The 18,714-nt window shown below is 41.0% G+C and overlaps 2 protein-coding genes across 11 annotated transcripts in view; one reads left to right on the top strand and one right to left on the bottom strand.

Moving 5' to 3' along the window:
- Positions 1-7,155, bottom strand: part of TRIM32 (tripartite motif containing 32) — a 22,832-nt gene extending 15,677 nt beyond the window's left edge. For 3 of the 5 annotated variants that reach the window (XM_058446123.1, XM_032164977.2, XM_032164978.2), the window contains exon 1: positions 7,079-7,155. The gene's annotated coding sequence lies outside the window, so the exon portion shown is untranslated. Of the gene's footprint in view, positions 1-6,796; positions 6,894-7,078 lie in introns of those variants that run through there. The other 2 variants (XM_032164979.2, XM_032164981.2) reach the window with 1 other exon arrangement.
- Positions 1-18,714, top strand: part of ASTN2 (astrotactin 2) — a 1,008,266-nt gene that overhangs the window by 729,851 nt on the left and 259,701 nt on the right. Inside the window, exon 1 of one of the 6 annotated variants that reach the window (XM_058446122.1) lies at positions 7,292-7,395. The exons of the other annotated variants lie outside the window; for them this stretch is intronic. The gene's annotated coding sequence lies outside the window, so the exon portion shown is untranslated. Of the gene's footprint in view, positions 1-7,291; positions 7,396-18,714 lie in introns of those variants that run through there. 6 annotated transcript variants of the gene reach the window in all.

The raw sequence follows: 18,714 nt of genomic DNA, 5'->3' as shown, positions 1-18,714 counted from the left end.
CAAGATCGCACCACTGCACTCCAGACTGGGCGACAGAGCAAGACTCCATCTCAAAAAAAAAAAAAAAAAGAGAAATTACAACTTAGGATCCATGCAACCCTTCTCAATTCTAAATCAATAGCTACAGTTCTCTCTTCTATTGTCTGGGACAACAGACTGAGGACAACATTTGGAGTTTGAATCTAGAACGTTACCTTACAATGCACAGGGACGTCTGTGTTCTTCCCAGAGCTGGCAATGCAGATCAGTTTATTAAACAAGGCTGCCAACTTGTAAAAATAGCAGCGAATTATTTCCCAAGCTTTCTGGAATATCATATCTCTCCTTCAATTCAAAAGCTTCCTACCTCTCTAAAACATCAGGTTTAAAAAAATGAATTTACTATACCCACATCCCCAAATTATCTCAGCTGACTATAGCTTCGTCAAGCTCTCTGAGGATGTCAAGAATTCCTGCCCCAAAGCTGCCATGCTTTGCCAGGAAAACCTGTGTTCCCCCCACTAAAGCATGAGGCACGGATATAGCCTCAAACCTGGAAAAAGCCAGAACCACTTTTCCCATTTCCATGACTTGAAAACACTGCTTTGTGAAGTATCCTAGCCTGAAATGGAGCTAAGCGACAGGCAGATACAGCCTGTCTCCTCCAGAAGGGCACATCTGGTAATTACTGTTAATACTGAGAATGACTCAGATAGAAAGTCAATTTGACTTCAGTTTCCCAAAAAGACTACACAAATAAAAGGAATTGTCTTATCATTCCAAATCTTTAAGTAAGCTGCCCATTTTCTGCCAGCTATCAACTGTACGACCAATCAGAATGAGTATCCAACATGCTATGTATCATCTTGGCTCCCTTCATGATCCCTTGAATGTCTGTTTCCTGTTGTGCACTTTGTGCCATTAATTCTTGACCTCCCACCTCATCTAACATCAGCTTACCATCTTCCCACATCCTTTGACCTAATGATTAATACTGTACATCCCATACCATACTGTACTAGCACATCTCTTCAGCTCCCGATGAGAATCTATCCCTTAAGCTGCGTCTACTCCGGCTGCCCTAAGACTCAGAAAAATTACGTAATTATATTCCATATTAATCTAGCCTCTTCTAGCACCACTGGGTTTTCCCCATTCCATGAAATGAGTAACCAAGGTAGTAGAAAAAGCAAACAAAACAAAAAAATCAACCTTGAAGTTATAGAGAACTGAGATCATATCTTAGCACTGTCACAAGTTGTGGGGAAGTAGGCAATTTATTTAACCTGTCTAAACCTGTTTTCTTAGTTTACAAAAAGAGTACCGTAATGACTATGGATAACGCATATAATGTACTTAGCCTGATACCCGTAGGTGTACAATAAAAGGATGCTAAATAAATAATAACCAGAAACAGCATTAACAATAACTAGTACTAGTATTAATAACACATTCAGTTTACAAACTACATTTTGAAAGCATGAACAACCTTTCCTTTCATGGCATATAAAGGCACATAAAGATTAATAAAAGGGCTGGTCAGTTTTGAAGAGTTTTAATTGAGAATGCTAGATATCCAGGCTAAAAACTGATGGGTAAATGAATTTACAACTTCTCTTGCCCAGAAAATGAGCTGCTGTAGCTCCTTCAAGCAGAGACTAAGTATGAAATGCTAGAATTCATAGCAATCTCCTCACTTGAGACCAGGAAGTGGAGGTTGCAGTGAGCTGTGATGGTGCTACTGTACTTCAGCCTGGGCAAAAGGGGAAGAAAAGGTAGTAATCTCAAGTTGTAAAATAGATGAGAAAACTAAGACCAGGAGAGGGAAATTAAGACCACAAATCATTCAACAGAACTAGGACTAAAAGACACAGACTAGGAGTGGACAGTATTATATAGATTAAGGAAGTAGGCCTGAGGGATCAGGCTTTCCTGGATTTGAATTCAAGCTCTACTACTTATTGTGGAGACATGAGCAAGTTATTAATACTTCTGTAGTTCTCAGTTTATCTATGAAAAAGGGCTTTAAAATAGTATCTTCCTCACAAGGTTATTGCAAAGATTAAATGAGATTATGTGTGTAAAGCACTAAGTATAGTACCAAGCCAGGCATGCAATTAACTATACATAAATAATAGTTTTTATTATTATTAGCAGTAGTAGTGGCAGCAGCAGTTGCTGCTGCCACCACCCAACCTATTAGAAGAAATGAATGGGCACTTTTCAGCAGATTGTACCCAAGGCCCCAGATACATACATCTAAATAATAAAAATTCTAAGCCCTCCTAGAAATTGTTTTACCTGATCCCAGAATCTAAAGATTAGAGATGATCTAAGGTTTCACATCTTCATCTAATGCTTGAATCGCCACCATGGCGTGGTTCTCTAGATATCTCCATTTCCTATACCTATATCAGCCTTTGGTGGCTTAGGCCATGAGCAAAACTGGAGAACTTTAAGCAATTAACAAAACAAATCTTTACTAAGCACCTACTATGCGTCTGGCCCTGTGAACGGTACTGGTGATACAATTTTGAGCAAAAACCAGACATAAACAGTGCTTTCCCCTAAAAACTGGACAACATGTAAAATATTGCATTTCCTTTCACAAGACATAAAGGTCCATCCTACTATTGACACGCTCCCCTGGTTTGACTGGGTTTTTTGCAAGGTTTATCTCATTTTCTTTTATGTCAGCTTTCTAAACTTTATTCCTCATGCATTCTAACAGAATGCTAATCAAGTGCAAAACTATCACTGTGCCACCAAAGGCCACTCGTTAGCAGGAATGACTTTAAGGAAGTCAGTGAGGTCATCACCTGACATCCACTCCTGTGTGTGGGAGAGGATTCTGATAAAGTTTAGATTACTCAGGGCATTTAAGGCACCTGCAGACAACTAAGATAAACTCAACAAGTAGGGGCTTATAGGGAAACACAGGCATGCTCCTGAAGTTGTACCAGTCTGGGGCAAACAAAACGATCCAGAAGGAAGTATGTTTGTAGAAAAAGAAAACTTTAGCTAAACTATGTCAAGGGCAGGCTAAATGAATAATAGGGTTTCCTGGAAAACATGCTTACCTGTTGTCTCTGTCTTCCTCTAAAACTGCAGGACCTAGAAAGACTCCCTTGCATCTTTCACAAACATTTGAGTAGTACCTACACTGCCAATATGACTCAAGGAATACAAGACAAAGGAAAAATCAATAGCCCTTTCTCAGGGACCTCCAACTCACCTCAACCCTCTCTTTCAATTCCTTTCTCTGCATAAAACATACGTCCGTTCATTTAATCATGAGATTAAAGGATCAAGGAGATCCTAGGAAATATACAAAATGGGATGGGAATTTTGGGGAGACTAGCAGAGACTACTTAGGGTTATCAAAATCTGGCAAAGAGCCTGAGCAACATAGTGAAACCCCATCTCTACAATAAATTTAAAAGATAATCAGGTGTGGTGGCATGCACTTGTGGTCCCAGCTACTTGGGAGGCTGAGATGGGAGGATCACTTGAGCCTAGGAGGTTGAGGCTGCAGTGAGCTGTGATTGCACCACTGCACTCCAGCCTGGGTGACACAGCAAGACCCTGTATAAATAAATATGACAAAGCAACACTTAGTTCTCTTCCAGCACTGCCTTCCTCTCATAATTGCTAACACTCTTAAAGCAACTACTATTTATTGTCAGGCATTTTTTTTATATGTTCTCACAGTCTCATAATAACCATGTAAAAAAGTGTCATTCCTCTTCAAAAATAAGGAAACCAATGCTCAGAGAAAAGTAGCCTGTCCAAGGTTTCAAAACCAGTAAGTAATAGAGCAAGGATTCAAATCCCAGTATCAACTCCCAGCCATAAAATTACTAACTTAAAGGATGTTTCATAGTTCCCTAGCTTTAGAAAAAGTCTGGCTGAGAGGTTGGTAAGGGCACCTAGAAATGATTTTTAAATTTGATTGTTTTACCAGAAAGACAAGATGGAGGGAATGTCACAAAGGTTACAACTCAGTGTGCATCGACAATGATCTACTTTAAGGGCCTCATAAACTTCTGGCTTCCAACTACTCTCCAGACATAGACATAGGGGCTCTGAAGGGTTGGAAAAGCCTTCTAATAAAACTATTATAACGTAACATAGGTGTAAGACAGAACTGGATTTGTATCCCAACCTAGCCACTTGCTCTATAGCCCTGGGAAAGTCATTTAACCTGTTATTTTTCTTATCTGTAAACAAGGAATAAAACCTAGACTGTTAGCAGGATTGAATTCACTAAGATAATGCACATAATAAGCACTCAACAAATGATAATCATTTGCATTTTTAATAGATTGAGGCTGACAGGACAAGTGCTGTAGCTGGTGACAAGGTAACATAGGAAATTAGAGTAAGGAGTTTAGACAGGGCTGATTTAATTCCCACGACATATTTTCTTTTAGGGATATGCATGGATATTCCAGCTAAGTCTTGCTGTCAGATACAGTCTAGCTTTGTTTCTGAACTGGCTTCAGCAACCCTGTAGCTAGTCCTGGAAATGATAGAGCCAAATTCTGTTCCAGGGAAAAGCAGACCAAAAGAGACCATACAGAACAGTAGTTACTCTCCTTCAGAGTATGACTGCCTTCAGCCTCAGTCCCTGCTATGAGGTGTTTTTTCAAGCCAATGGCCTCCATACCTCACCCCATAGTCTGTTGTACCTCATCCTGCCTGATAACCTCAGGCTCCTCTCCTTATCTAGCCCCTGGTCTTGGTCTAAGAGCAAACCAAAGAACAAAGTCCAGGCTCCTCCCTACCTAATCAGAGAGATTTACCCCCCAACTTTAGAGTTCAGTCTGATAGTCAGTGATACTCACTGGGCAATCCTCTTTTTCATTAGAGGGGAATGGGCTGATAAAATAAGACTAAGTAGGCCCTAGTAAGGAAGAAGCAAGGAAAGCGGGAACATACGGAGTTACAGAGATCTGGGTATGAGCTTAACTGTGTCATTCCTAGCTATGGAAACTTAGGCAAGTCACTTCCTAAGCCTTAGTTTCCTCATGTGTAAAACTGAATACAGTAGAGCCTACTTAGAAGTACTGTCATGAAAACTGAGTAAAGAAGTAGATACAAGACTAAAAATTACTAGATTTTGAGAACTTACTATGTGCCAGATCCTAGGCATGCTAATTTACTTCACTAAATCCTCACAACAATTCTGTGACATAGGTCTTGTTATCATAACCCTATTTTACAGATGAAGAGCCAAGGCAGTGGGTGGTTAAGTAACTCATTCAAGGCCATAAAGTCAGGAAGAGATAGAGCTAGGACTTGAACCCAGGGTATCTGACTCTAGGGCAGAGTGCCTCAACTTTGGCATTACTGACATTTTAGGCAGGATAATTCCTTACTGGGGGGGAAGGGCGTATCCCATGCATTGTCAAATGTTTAACATTAACATAAAACATTATATTTAATGTTTAATTTACCCACTTGAGGCCAGTAGTATCCCCCACCCTGTGACAACCAAAAAACATATCCAGACATTGCCTAATGTCTTCTAGGAGACAAAGCCAGCCCTGGTTAAGAACCACTGCTTTACAGTCTAGCACAGGACTAAATGCTCAATACATAAGGGTTCCCTTTTGTTGTTGTTGTTGTTTTGTATCTCGCCGAGCCCAAACACCTCACTCACAGAGCCACTGCCCCTTCAAGCTGTAATGGATCTTATATAGGATAAATTATTCCACTCATTCCCCTGGAGGTCTCACATTCTATCTGCTATCGTAGCTTGGGGGTACAAGGAAAAAAGACTTAGGCAGATGACCTTGAATAGTTCCATTTCTTCTTCCCCAAAGCCTACCACTTTCAGTGGGCCGGTGGTCAGAATGGAGTTAGTGGCAATACCATACCTGCCTCATGATAACAGATCTTTGTTTAATAAATGAAGAAGATTCTGCCCTTCACAGGGATTACCACACTCCTTCAGGATATCTGAACTGAAGATTTATCACTTTGTTCCTCAGCACCTGAACTCTGCTCATTTTCATATACTCATCTAGTTTCATACATTACTTTTAGGTCCTTGGGTCCCCTGAACTCCCTCTGTCTCCCATGCAGCGATTTAAGGAAAATTTCTTTAGCAGCCCAAGACACCAATCCACAAATCTACTCAGAGTCCTTTGATTTTATAGCCCAGTTAGGACATCTCCACCCCACGATTCAATCCTCTCCAAACCCTGTCCCCAACCCTCTTACAATTCCAAATTCCAATCTTTGGGGCTGTATATTGCAACCCTCGTCAATTCCTCACTCATATGCCCCAAATCCCTCGGACACAGATCCTTTAATCCCTATTTCCAAATCTCAGCCGCACTCAGCCCTGCACCTCAGTTCAACGCCCCAATTCCTCACCCCAGATTTCTGCTCTCCCTCAATCTGAGCCCCCATCTCCTGCATTCCATCAGGCACTGTGCCGCCCTCATACCCTGCTCCTTCCCCTTATGCACGGAATGTCATGTGCTGCCTTCACACCTCAGCCAGCTCCCTTCTTTCTGCTAACAAGATAGAGTCCCTCAAGAACTCACCCCCACCCCCTCAATCTCACCCTCAGCCCACTCCGAAAACCCTTTCTCAATAGCACTTAGGATCACCCTAGACCTTGCTCCTATCATTACAGACCCTGTCCTTGCCAGATGCCTAGCGCCCCCAGATTCCCTCAAATCTCATCGGGGCCCCCCAGTTCCTTCATATTTCTGAAATTCTGCACCCAGGTCCCTCCAGGGCCTTGATTCCCTCCCATCTCCCACATGCTGCACCCCGTTCCTCCTCAGGGCCCCGACATTACCTCATACCTCCCGAGATGCTGCAACCGCAAATCTCTTCAGAGCCCCTCGCTCCCCTCCCCCAGCTGCATCTCCTCGGATCTCCTCAGCCCCACGAATCCCTCCCGAGCCTGCCCCTCACAGCCCCACCCCCACCCTAGTCCTGCCCCCCAGATCCGGTCCCCACACCCTGCCATTCGGGCGCGGCCGCTGCAAGCCGGCACGTTTCCCCGCCCAGCCGCTGAGCCACGGCCCACGACTCCGGCCGCGGTCCCTAGTCCCCAACCCTCCTTCCCGCCCCCTACCTGACCGCCCGCAGCTCCGACGAGTCCACCGCCGCCAGCCCACGCGCCTGCCTCCTTCTGCGCACGCGCCGTTGAGCACCTCCTTGCCCGGCGCCAATTCGCAGAGCTCCCTGTCCGTCACTGAGCCCCGCCTCCCGAGCATGCTGGAGCTTGTAGTGCAGCGTGCCCCAAGCGCGCGGGGCAAGGCGGCCCTGCAGGGGTGAGCTTTCCTCTGAGAATCCGGGGCCTTAGCGACATGTAATCCAGTTTTCCGTCTCCTTTGTGCAGATGAAGAAACCGAAGCCCATGGGCGAAAGGAACCTGCTCAAGTTCACTCAGTAAGTCAGGAGATAAGCCAGAATGCGTATCTGACTCCAGTCTCAATGTCTACCCCTTCACAAAACGGTAGCCTCCAGGGTAGTCCTCAACAAAGCATTGGCACCTTACTGAACCTGTTTTTCCATCTGAGAAATGGGCCAACGGAAGAATCAAACTTCCATTCTGGGGAAGTCGAGAACCGGGACTCCCTAGGAAGGGCAGTGCTTTGGCCCCGTGTTCTGTGCTCTGACAGCGAGCTGCACTAGAGACAAGTTTATCCATGAACACATTGCTCTGTAAAGGAATGTTTTGCCTACTTAGCTGGGAGGCCGACAGCAGAGGCAGACATGGGGAGTACACTCTGCAGCCCCTGTCCCTGCAGACTGAAGGTACCCAGGAACCCAAACCAAGTGTAGTTTTGGGGAGTCAGGGGTGAAGATGGAGGACTCTTACTAGATGGGAGGTGATCTGGCCTGAGATTTGAGAGAATCTGGGGCACTAGGTATCTGTCAAGGACGAGGTCTGATACAGGACTGGCTGGCCACGAGCTGCAGTCCCTGAAGTAGTTTGGGGCCAATCACCTACTCTCCAAGGTGACTATACTGTACAGCTTAGGAGCACAAAGGAGTTTGAAGTAGGATGGACTTGGATTTGAAATTCCCCTTAGCTATGTGACCCTGCACAATGATAAAACAATAAACAAGAACAATGACTAACATCTTTGAACACTTGCTGTCTGGCTACAGGTGAGGACTTCAGGTGCATAGCTCACTAAATCCTCATAAGGACCTAATGAGATAAGGCAGCTGATGGTTAACCTACACCTGTTGTGTAACCTAGGTGGTTAAACAAGGCCACCTGTGCCTAAGTGTTGGCGCCCAGATTTGTACCCAATTCTATCTGAGAAGCCACTCTCTTAACCTTGTTTACTCTTTCTCCCCATTTTCTAAATTTCTAAGTGAAGTTTGCCATGAATATAAACCAAGATTACAGTAGTTTGCACTTGATGATAACTATATTTGAAAAATTGTAATTAGCAGGTAGGGGATAAGGGAGAGGTAATGCCAAATGATTTCTCACTTAGATCAGTTAGGGAGACTTTGCACCCGTTTTTAATTTTTTTTTTTTTCCTGAAAACCACAGTTATCAGCCCAAAGTATAAATTTAGGACTGTCCATAGTCTTACATATATACATGTTATATATGTATGTATATGTATCAATACAGACATACTGATGCTTCCTTAATTACAGAGGAGTGTTAAAAATACTCCTGGGGATCTAGCTCAAGCAAGTGTTTTGGAAAAAAAAAAAAAATCTGACTTCTCCCTTAAAAAAAAAAATCAGTGTTTGACTCTTTAATGTTTAAGTTACTTAGCAGTTAAATGAATTATTATACCTCCCACAAAATCTTAGAGTAGAGTAAGCATTCTAGGAAATGCACTCAATTTTTATCTTATAGCTTGACATATCCTGGCACAATATTAGAATTCCTCTTACACAGAGGCATTTAAAAAATAATCTTTGTGGAGTGCTTTAAACACTCTTTATTCAGCATTTTAATGTAACATATTTTTATTTAACACCTAAATCACCTATATCAGTGGAACCACCCAAGGGGTTTACCTTGCCCACTGCCTAGACAGAGCTGATTCATGAAGACAGGGGAATTGCAATAGATAAAGAGTAATTGATGCAGAGTTGGCTGTGCGGGAGACCGGAGTTTTATGATTACTCAAGTCAGTCTCCCTGAGCATTTGGGGAACAGAGTTTTTAAGGATAACTTGGTGGGTCGGGGGAAGCCAGTGAGCCAGGAGCGCTGTTGGTCAGGGATGAAATCATAGGGAGTCGAAGCTGTCTCCTTGCAGTGAGTCAGTTCCTGAGTGGGGGGCCACAAGATCAGATGAGCGAGTTTATTGATCTGAGTGGTGCCAGCTGATCCATCAAGTGCAGAGTCTGCAAAATATCTCAAGCACTGATCTCAGAAGCATTTTAGGGAGGGCCAGCATCTTGTAACCTCCAGCTGCATGACTCCTAAACCACAATTTCTAATCTTGTGGCTAATATTAGTCCTGCAAAGGCAATCTAGTCCCCAGGCAAGGAGGTCTGCTTTGGGATAGGGTTGTTATTGCCTTTGTTTAAACTATAAACTGGAAACTAAATTTCTCCCAAAGTTAGTTCAGCCTATGTCCAGGAACGAACAAGGACAGCTTGGAGGTTAGAAGCAAGATGGAGTCAGTTAAGTTAGATCTCTTTTACTGTCTCAATCATAATTTTGCAAAGGCAGTTTCAGTCCCTCACTTTGGGTTTTGTAACACCTTAAACTTAAGGTGTAGGGTATGAAGATGGGAAAAGGCTGTCGATTGCTCTGGCTTCTTCTTGCTAACAGGGGACGTAGTGGGAATGGGGTTCTTTAGGTGAACAGCCTACTATAAGGTAAATAATGAGTCCTAGGATGAGGAGTACAATACTCAATTTTAAAAGCAAAGATTTGAAAGCATTAGTTTGGGGACTTCCAACCCACAAATAATTTAGGATTTAGTCAAAATTGTGGAAAAAAACTCAAGGACAGCTAACAACAGCTAACAATAGGTTTCCTTTTGAAGCATAATTTCTCTCTCTCTAGACCCCATTTTTATTAAAAACAAATCATGATAGAACTGATTTGTTTACAGAAATATACTTTAGTCTTACTATGCTTGGCCTGATTATTTGCATAAAGTGCAGCAAGAATAATTATTTTTCACTTAGGGTCTTTTTTGTTTAAATTAGCTTTGATGGAACTCTGTTCCATTAGGAATCTCAGATAAGAGTTTTTAAAAGCCAAGCTCAGCCATGGGTTTGTACCCTCAAATACCTATGAGTTGGGTAAATTCCTCTCTTTTCAAGGTCCCAAGATAATTTGGGGTTCCTGGGCCTGTTAGAAAGTGACATTCTTTACTTACCACAGGTCAGGAACCTTGTACAGGGACTATAGACAAGGTATGAGGTTAGAGTCCCCAAGGGGCTTTAATTGGCTCTATACATTAACTTTGATTCTTTGAAGGAAGCATGCCATTCCAGTAAAAGCCTTGGTAAAATAACCAATTTCTCCAATTGTGTCCTGTTACAAGAGAAAACAGATTCTTACTGCACTTATGCAATTAACTACACTGCCATAAATTGAGAATACTTACAAAGAGTTTCCATATTCAGGAGAAATCAGGTAGAGAGAAACAAATATGCTTTAAATTTTTTTCACAGAAGTATTTTTTACTCATTTGTTAAAAGTTGCAAATAAGAAATATGCTATCTTGACTCTGAAAATGAGAGGATTAGCAGTGCTTAACACATCAGCTATCTGTGAGAAGCCTAGAAGTTTCATTTTTTCCTCTATTCCAATAAAACAATTTTTAAAGTTATCTGAGACCTGCACTCAGAGTGCGATATCTGATTATAAACTGCCTTTTGAAAAGGACAAAAGCAAGACAAAATGTCTGTGGATGACAAAATTCTATAGCCACTATTAAAGCTACAATTGACTAGGACTCTTGGTTACTTCTGTGGCATACAACAATTTTATATAACAATTATAATTATTAATAATGTACTCTAAATCATATCAGAATTATAGAAGTTTCCCATAATTTCTGGAACACATACTAATAACATATTTATACAAATATAGTCCAGAGAAAACCAAACACTATTCACTCTTCAATTTGAAAGTTTTTCCTCGATTCTAATGTCACAGTCTCCAGGTTTTTAATCAGAAACCTGCATTTAAGAGTGCCTGTTAAATTTTATAGCTGATTATAAAACAATCTGTTAAAGAGGACCAAAGCGAGACAACAATTGTATATGGATGACAAAAACATTTTAGGACAGCCACACTTGAAGACACAATTGACAAGGGAATTTGTTACCTCTGTGGCACACAGTCATTTAATATAATAATTATAATTATTACTGATAACATATACTAAGTCATATTAGGATTATAGGAGTCTTACATAATTTTGGAACATACGCCAATAACACATTTACACAAATGTTCCAAAGAAAGCCAAACATCATTTCATATTTGATAGTGCTTCTTGTATGAGTTTCATAGGAAATAAGCCAAATGTCATTTTTGGACTTTAGAGGATTTAATATCTAAAAGATTAGGCTAGAAAGAGACATAATTTATAATTTGATTTTGGAAAGTTTGTCAAATAGCAAAGGTTTAAAACACTGGATATTATAAAATAGAATCCCAGGTTACCATAAGTCATCCATTTGGCCAAAATGATAACCATAACTAATTCATTTGGCCAAAACGATAACTTCAAAAATTTTTAAAAAGAAAAACCATTACTCTGATAGAGGAGACTTAGCTTTCCAAATAAGACCCAATAAAGATAGCATGAGGCTAACTGAATTTGTCTCTTTTCTGTCTTCCCTGCCATTTACCCAGAGGAAAAAACAAAACCCTTTCATTATCTTTTAACATTACATAAAAATCATCTTCAAAAGAGAAAACCAAATTTCATGTTTGCATTAGTGCATCCTTAATGTTAAAACTACTTTTTAAAATAAAATTTTATATCCATTTTTAATTAGTTTGATCATAAGTTAAGATTTTCGTAAACTGTTTAGAACTCTTTACAATTTTCTATCAAACAGATCAATTTTCTAAGAAAACCTGGTTATTCAGACACATGGGCCCAGATTCTGGCCCCACATCAGTATGATTTTAATGTTTTAATCTATGGAAAAAAGCTAAATTTCTATCAAATCTTAGCGATCTTGTTTATACCCACAGAATGTTTTTTACAACATCAACCCTTTATAAGCCCTTTTCACTTTGCTTAACCTTCAGTTTTGTTCCGTTACACTTTTAGGTTAAGACAATCTTTAAAACCCTCTAAACTAGACAAAATTACATTCCTTTTAACAAAAGCCGTATCCCCATGCCTTATAATCTTTTACCAAAAACACATTCCCTACACACCTTGTATAAAACTGTTTCTCCAGTGGTCTCAATAACATGTTACAATGTTAACTCTTAGCAACTTTTATTTTTAGTGAAAAACCTGATAAGTAAGTGATTTTAATTATGTACTAGAGGTGGAGCCTAGGACATCAGACGGAAGTGACGATAAGGTCTGGCTCTCCATTTGTCCCCAGGCCTTATCTATAATCTAATGCCCCAAAGTATGTAAGTTGAACAATTTTCAAAAGTCAAGGAAACAGTTTGACCTTAAAGCATTTAACAAATCTGATATCTGACCTTAATTTAGTACAAATGTCTACATTTTTAAGACATTTTATTTTACCAATAATCTTTAAAACTGTCTTTGTTTCCAAAAGATTACTGAAGTCATACGAACAAAAAGGCATTAAAGTTTCTATTTTTCTGATAAAATATTTGATTTAAGTGCTTATTTTTCTAAGCCAATTAATCAGAGCTCTTTTAGATATAAACATACAACACATATAAATAGATAGACGCTTCAGCACTTGTAATATTTTTTATTTGCCAGTTTCTTAATTGGATTACTGGCTTCAGGGTGAAGCCCTTGGAGGAACAGGGCCAGGAAAGCATGCCTTTCTAGGGCCAAATAAGCAGCAAATAAGCAGCTGAACACAAAGACAGATCCCCAAAATTAAGGGTCCCATTTTATACTGGATCCTGGGTCCCCAAAAGGAGGGAAATACTATGGGAGAAGACAGTGCAGTGCTTCTACCCTGTATTTCATTGCAAGGCAACCCAAAGCCAATCAGCCCATTTTGTAATGAGTCCATCTCTCATGGGAGTCTCCAGTGGGGGGTGGGATGTTTCCTTATCTTCTAGGTGGCCAATAGCATGCTTCTCTGATCCAAGTGTGCAAAAAGTCAAGTATCCCTCCATAAGTGCTATTAGCCATTCCTTATAGTATATTTCCTACCTAGTTATTACACACCAAAGCTCTCTCATAATGCCAGGTAATTTCTGATACCCCCCAAACTCAAAACTGTCAGATAACACAATGCAAAACAGAACAGTGTTTGATTTTGAGAGGGATCCATCCACTTTTAATTACTAGGTTTTAATGAAGAAAACAGAGGTTTTTTTTTCCAAAACAGGGTCTGTGGTGCCTCTTCTGTCTTTCCCAAGGAGTCCCAAGCTATCAGAAGTTATCTTAGTGCCTCTCATATATGCATTAAGAGTGGCAAGACAAAAAAATGGAGAAAAATAATTCAGTAGACTGAGAAGGAAAAAAAACCTTTTTCCAGAAAAACAAGTTCCAAGAAGAGAAAAACATAAAGGCTTTATAAATATATCTGTAGTTTGTTTATCCCCTTTTAATTAAGCTGACTTTTAACCATAGTGCTCTTTAAAAATAAATCATTTCAAATCTCTTATTACCTGGCTTTAGCCATGCCAAGCGGCCAATATTTCTAGCTTCTAAACTTTACCAAAGTTAACTTCCTAGGTGCTTCAAAGACATAGTAAGTAGTTTCTTTTTTACAAGATTTAGAATTTCCACAAGGTAGTTCAGAAAAAGGAAAATTCAAGAGAGGAAATCAGAAACTACCGTGGCGAGGAAAAAAAATCTCAGTAAATGGCAATGCTACACTAATAACAAACCAGAAAGGAATCATTCCAGGAGCCAACAATTGAACCCAGGTCACCACTTTCAAAAGATAAAGCCTTGGCTACTGAGCTGTACAGCATTGAGCAGTTTCTATTGCTTTTCCTAGAAGGAGTCTAGAGAAGCCAATTTCAAGCTTGCAAGCCTTTTAACTGCTCAAAAAAATTTTTATGGCTAACTATGACATGAGCTCACAAATGTCTGTCCTCTGGATGGTGCAAACCAAAAGAAAGTATCCCCACATGGTCACAAGGTTGAGCTCTTAAGGACACAAAACAAGACAGAGGAATTTTTTACTGTATTGGTTTCAGGGACCCGTAGCAAAATTTGTAACTGACCAGCCTGCCAAACTGGCTTGAAAAGCAGGCTTGTAGGGATCCTAAATCCACATTCTATCCTGTGATACCCCTCTCTCCATTACAGAACACAGAAAGACAAATTCTTAGCACAAAGTACACCAGATTTGCTACAGCCTAAGATTAGTCTCACAAATCCTTTTTTCTATTAATCAAACCCTTGCAGGGGAGACAAATAGTTTACTGTTTACCCAGACAGAGAAAGAGAGAGAGAGAAATTTGGCTGGTAAGAATTTCTTACCCTTTTTGCTGGCATATCAGATTTCCAGTTTCCTTTTCTCTGCAGCTTCCAGAAGAATGGAGCGGCTTCTCATGACCCTGTTCTCTTGTGCTATAGCTGTGGGGGTCAAGCCACTTTACAAGAGAAAATCACCCTTTACTGTTTTATGGAACCATAGACAAGATTCTTAATTTGCAAATGCTGCCCAACATGTTGCTTAGGGAACTGCATTAACATTTTTCATCCTAGCAAAATACACGTAACAAAACAGACATTAGTCACCTTGTTCAGCATCCAATATCAACCTGGCAAAGCTCAAATTTTTCCCTGTTGGTCCATGTTGTCTTTGATCCACTCCAGGTGGGAAGGCATGACCTCTAAATGGCAATTCACAATGGGGTCTCTGGGCAAGGCCAAGAGCAGGTGGTCACCCTGAGACAGGCCTGTTGAGCTTTCTTTAGGGCTCACCAAATGTAACTAGACAAATAAGGAGGGTTCTCTGAGTTAAGCCTGCTGGACTTCCACCAGCAATTCCTTCTGAGATCCCCTTCACATATACAAAAACACACAAAGACATGACAGACAGAAGGCCTTCCAAATCAGATCCCTGATCAAGAACTCCAAGAGTATCCCTTCCAAACTATCCTATTCTCCATCTGAGAATCCTCCTCGAAATCCTCCTGAATGAGAAGTCTCCCAAACCAAGACTCTTCCTACTAGTTAGAAAGAGCTAACCAAGAACCCCCGCAAAGAGCCAAACAGACACCCCGCAATGGGGCTACAGACACAGACACACCATGGTGGAGCTATAAACAGACTTCCTGCATTGGGGCTACAGACACCCCACCATAGGGCTACAGGCCAGTTGGGAGAAGGAAGGAGGCATTGGAAGCACCTAGGATAGTCACCAATCCAAACACCCTACAATGGAACTACAGACTGACACCCTGTGATAGGGCTATAGTTAAGGGATATCTCCCTAGGATTATTTCTCCATTGCAATTAAATCCTTGCACATTGGATCAGCGGTACTCCACCAATAGAGTACCAGAGTCAGCCCCAGAAAGATGGCCTCTGGATCCATTGCTGGAGGGTGGGGGGCACTGAACCATGAGCAGGTAGCCACAAGGGCAATCCTGGACAAGCCCCCAAATTTGTAACTGCCCAAGGGGTTCACCTTGCCCACTGCCTAGACAGAGCCGATTCATCAAGACGGGAATTGCAATGGAGAAAGAGTAATTCAAGCAGAGCTCATTGTGTGGAAGACTGGAGTTTTATTATTACTCAAATCAGTCTCCCTGAGCATTTGGGGAGCAGAGTTTTTAAGGATAGCTTGGTAGGTGGGGGAAGCCAGTGAGCCACAAGTGCTGATTGGTCAGGGATGAAATCATAGGGAGTTGAAGCTGTCTCCTTGCACTGAGTCAGTTCCTGAGTCCGGGACCACAAGATCAGATGAGCCAGTTTACGTAGGGATTGGTCAGGTTGGTTGGAGAAATTATAAAGATATAGGAGATAGATACAAACCTTCCTGGAAGGCCAGGGGGGTTGCATACCTTCAGTAAAAGATTTGGCTGCAGGCAGCCTAGTCCTCTTTACCTTTAGTTGATAGCAAAAAAGCAAATAACAAGGGAATGTGGGGAAGTTTATCTAAATAGCTTTTTTACTCCCATTGTCCTAAAACCAACCTTTGATCATTCGTGGGCAGGATGGCTCTCTCCGGGGAAGGGCGACCAGATTAATTCCCCACAGTTGTGTTGACTCAAAGCCTTTGTCATTAAATCTGTGCTGAATAAATGCCAGCAGGGCCAGCTAGTCACGGTGTGTGATTGCCACAACTCTGTGTGTGGCCTGGCCCTGTAGCCTCTCTTTCACTGAATATCAGTGTCTGAATACGTTATTCATCTGTCATGCAGCTGGGGTCTGTGGGTCAGAACCTGGCAAGTATTGATTTGGGTGGTGCCAGCTGATCCATCAAGTGCAGGGTCTGCAAAATATCTCAAGCACTGATCTCAGAAGCATTTTAGGGAGGGCCAGCATCTTGTAACCTCCAGCTGCATGACTCCTAAACCATAATTTCTAATCTTGTGGCTAATGTTAGTCCTACAAAGGCAATCTAGTCCCCAGGCAAGAAGGAGGTCTGCTTTGGAAAGAGATGTTACCATTTTTCTTTAAACCATAAACTACAAAGTTTCTCCCAAAGTTAGTTCAGCCTATGCCCAGGAATGAACAAGGACAGCATGGAGGTTAGAAGCAAGATGGGGTCAGTTAAGTTAGATCTCTTTCACTATCTCAGTCATAGTTTTGCAAAAGTGGCTTCATCAGTTTGCTAAGGTTGCAGTAACAAAGTACCACAAGCTAGGTGGCTTAAAATGAAAAATTTATTCTCTCAAAGTTTTGGAGCATAGAAAACTCAAATTAAGGTGTCACCAGGGCCATGTTCTCTCCAAAACTTCTAGAGAGAGATTATTCCTTGCCTCTTCCAGCTTCTGGTGGCCCCAGGCATTTTTTTTGCCTTGTGTGAGCATAATTTCAATCTCTACCTCCTCATGGCATTTCTTCTTTGTGTATGTCTACGCATTCTTTTAAAGCCATCTGTCATATTGGATTAAGGACCTGCCCCACTCCAGTATGACATCGTCTTAACCAGTTACAACTAAAATCACCCCATTTGCAAATAAGGTCACATTCCAATGTACTGGAGATAAAGCTTTCAACATATTTTGGGGGAGGACACAATTCCACTGATAACACCACCCTTTGAGCTTAATATTGTTTTCTTCATTTATAAAGAAGATCTCTAGTTTTCTTTCATTGTCTTTAACATAGGGATAACAATAGTTAACACAGGATTGTTGGGAGCAAGATGAGATATTATGTAACCGGTGAAGTGTGTCCAGGTTCTTGGTGTCTTGAACAAAGAATTGGACAAAACCCACAAACAAAGCAAGGAAGGAATGAATGGAATTATTGAAAATGAAAGAACACTCCACAGTGTGGGAGCAGCCCCAAGCATAGGGGCCAGAATTTTGGGGAGTTTAAATACCCTCTAGATGATTCCATTGGTTACTTGGGTGTATGCTCTATGTAAATGAAGAGGATGAAGTAAAGTTATGAAGTTATTTACTTGGCCTATGCCCTACCTATGGAGAGGATATTTCCTCACATAGCTTAAGTGGGAATCAGCCTTATGTTCCCTGCCTTCAGACCCTGTTTTCCTGTCTCAATTGGTTGTAAAACATTTAGCACTTTGCCTAATATGTAGTAATGTTCATTATATTGCATTTGTTATTATTAATAACATAGACTAAGTTTGCTTATTATGGACACCATTGTCTAGAAAAATTGAAGGCTTTGTAATCAGACAGAACCTCAACACCACTCAGCTGGAAGGGTATTTTAAGGAAGAGATGAAAAGATAATTTGAAATAATTCTTGGTATCTTTTTGCAACTGACAAGTTCTATAACTTTGGGCAACTAACTTAGCCTCTCTATACTTCCCTTCCCTCTTTCTCAAAATGGGGGATAATAGTAGTCATCTACCACACAGAAATGTGAGTGTTTGATGACTTAATAAATCTAAAAGTCACCACCTGGTAAAGAATAAGTGCTCTGTGGATGTTAGCTGTTAATGTAATCATTATTACTGTTATTATTATTACTATTCTCAACACAATAGTCTCATTTTCCTCTCTTGTTGGCAACTGAATTCTGAGGAGGAAGAGAATATAGGAGAGAAACTGTAAGGGTTTAAAACTCTTATACAACCTAACAAATATGTCTGAGTCTAGAAGTTTCTAATTACTAGATTTTTTTTTTTTTTTTTGAGACAAGATCTCATTCTGTCACCCAGGCTGGAGTGCAGTGGCATGATCTCAGCTCACTGCAGCCTTGACCTCCCTGGCTCAAGTGATCCTCCCACCTCAGTCCCCCAAGTAGCTGGGACTACAGGCTCATGCCACCACGCCTAGGTAATTTTTTGTAGATATGGGGTTTCACCATGTTGCCCAGGCTGTTCTTGAACTCCTGAGCTCAAGCCATCCTCCTGCCTCAGCCTCCCAAAGTGCTAGGATTACAGATGTGAGTCACTGTGCCCAGTACTAGAATTTTTATGAAATAATATAAAATTTTATCTGTGTTACTTATCTGTCATTATATAGCAAATTA

Source organism: Hylobates moloch, unplaced genomic scaffold (assembly GCF_009828535.3).
Source record: "Hylobates moloch isolate HMO894 unplaced genomic scaffold, HMol_V3 SCAFFOLD_10, whole genome shotgun sequence".
Taxonomy (NCBI): Eukaryota; Metazoa; Chordata; class Mammalia; order Primates; family Hylobatidae; genus Hylobates; species Hylobates moloch.
This window is presented reverse-complemented; position numbering and strand designations above follow the sequence as displayed.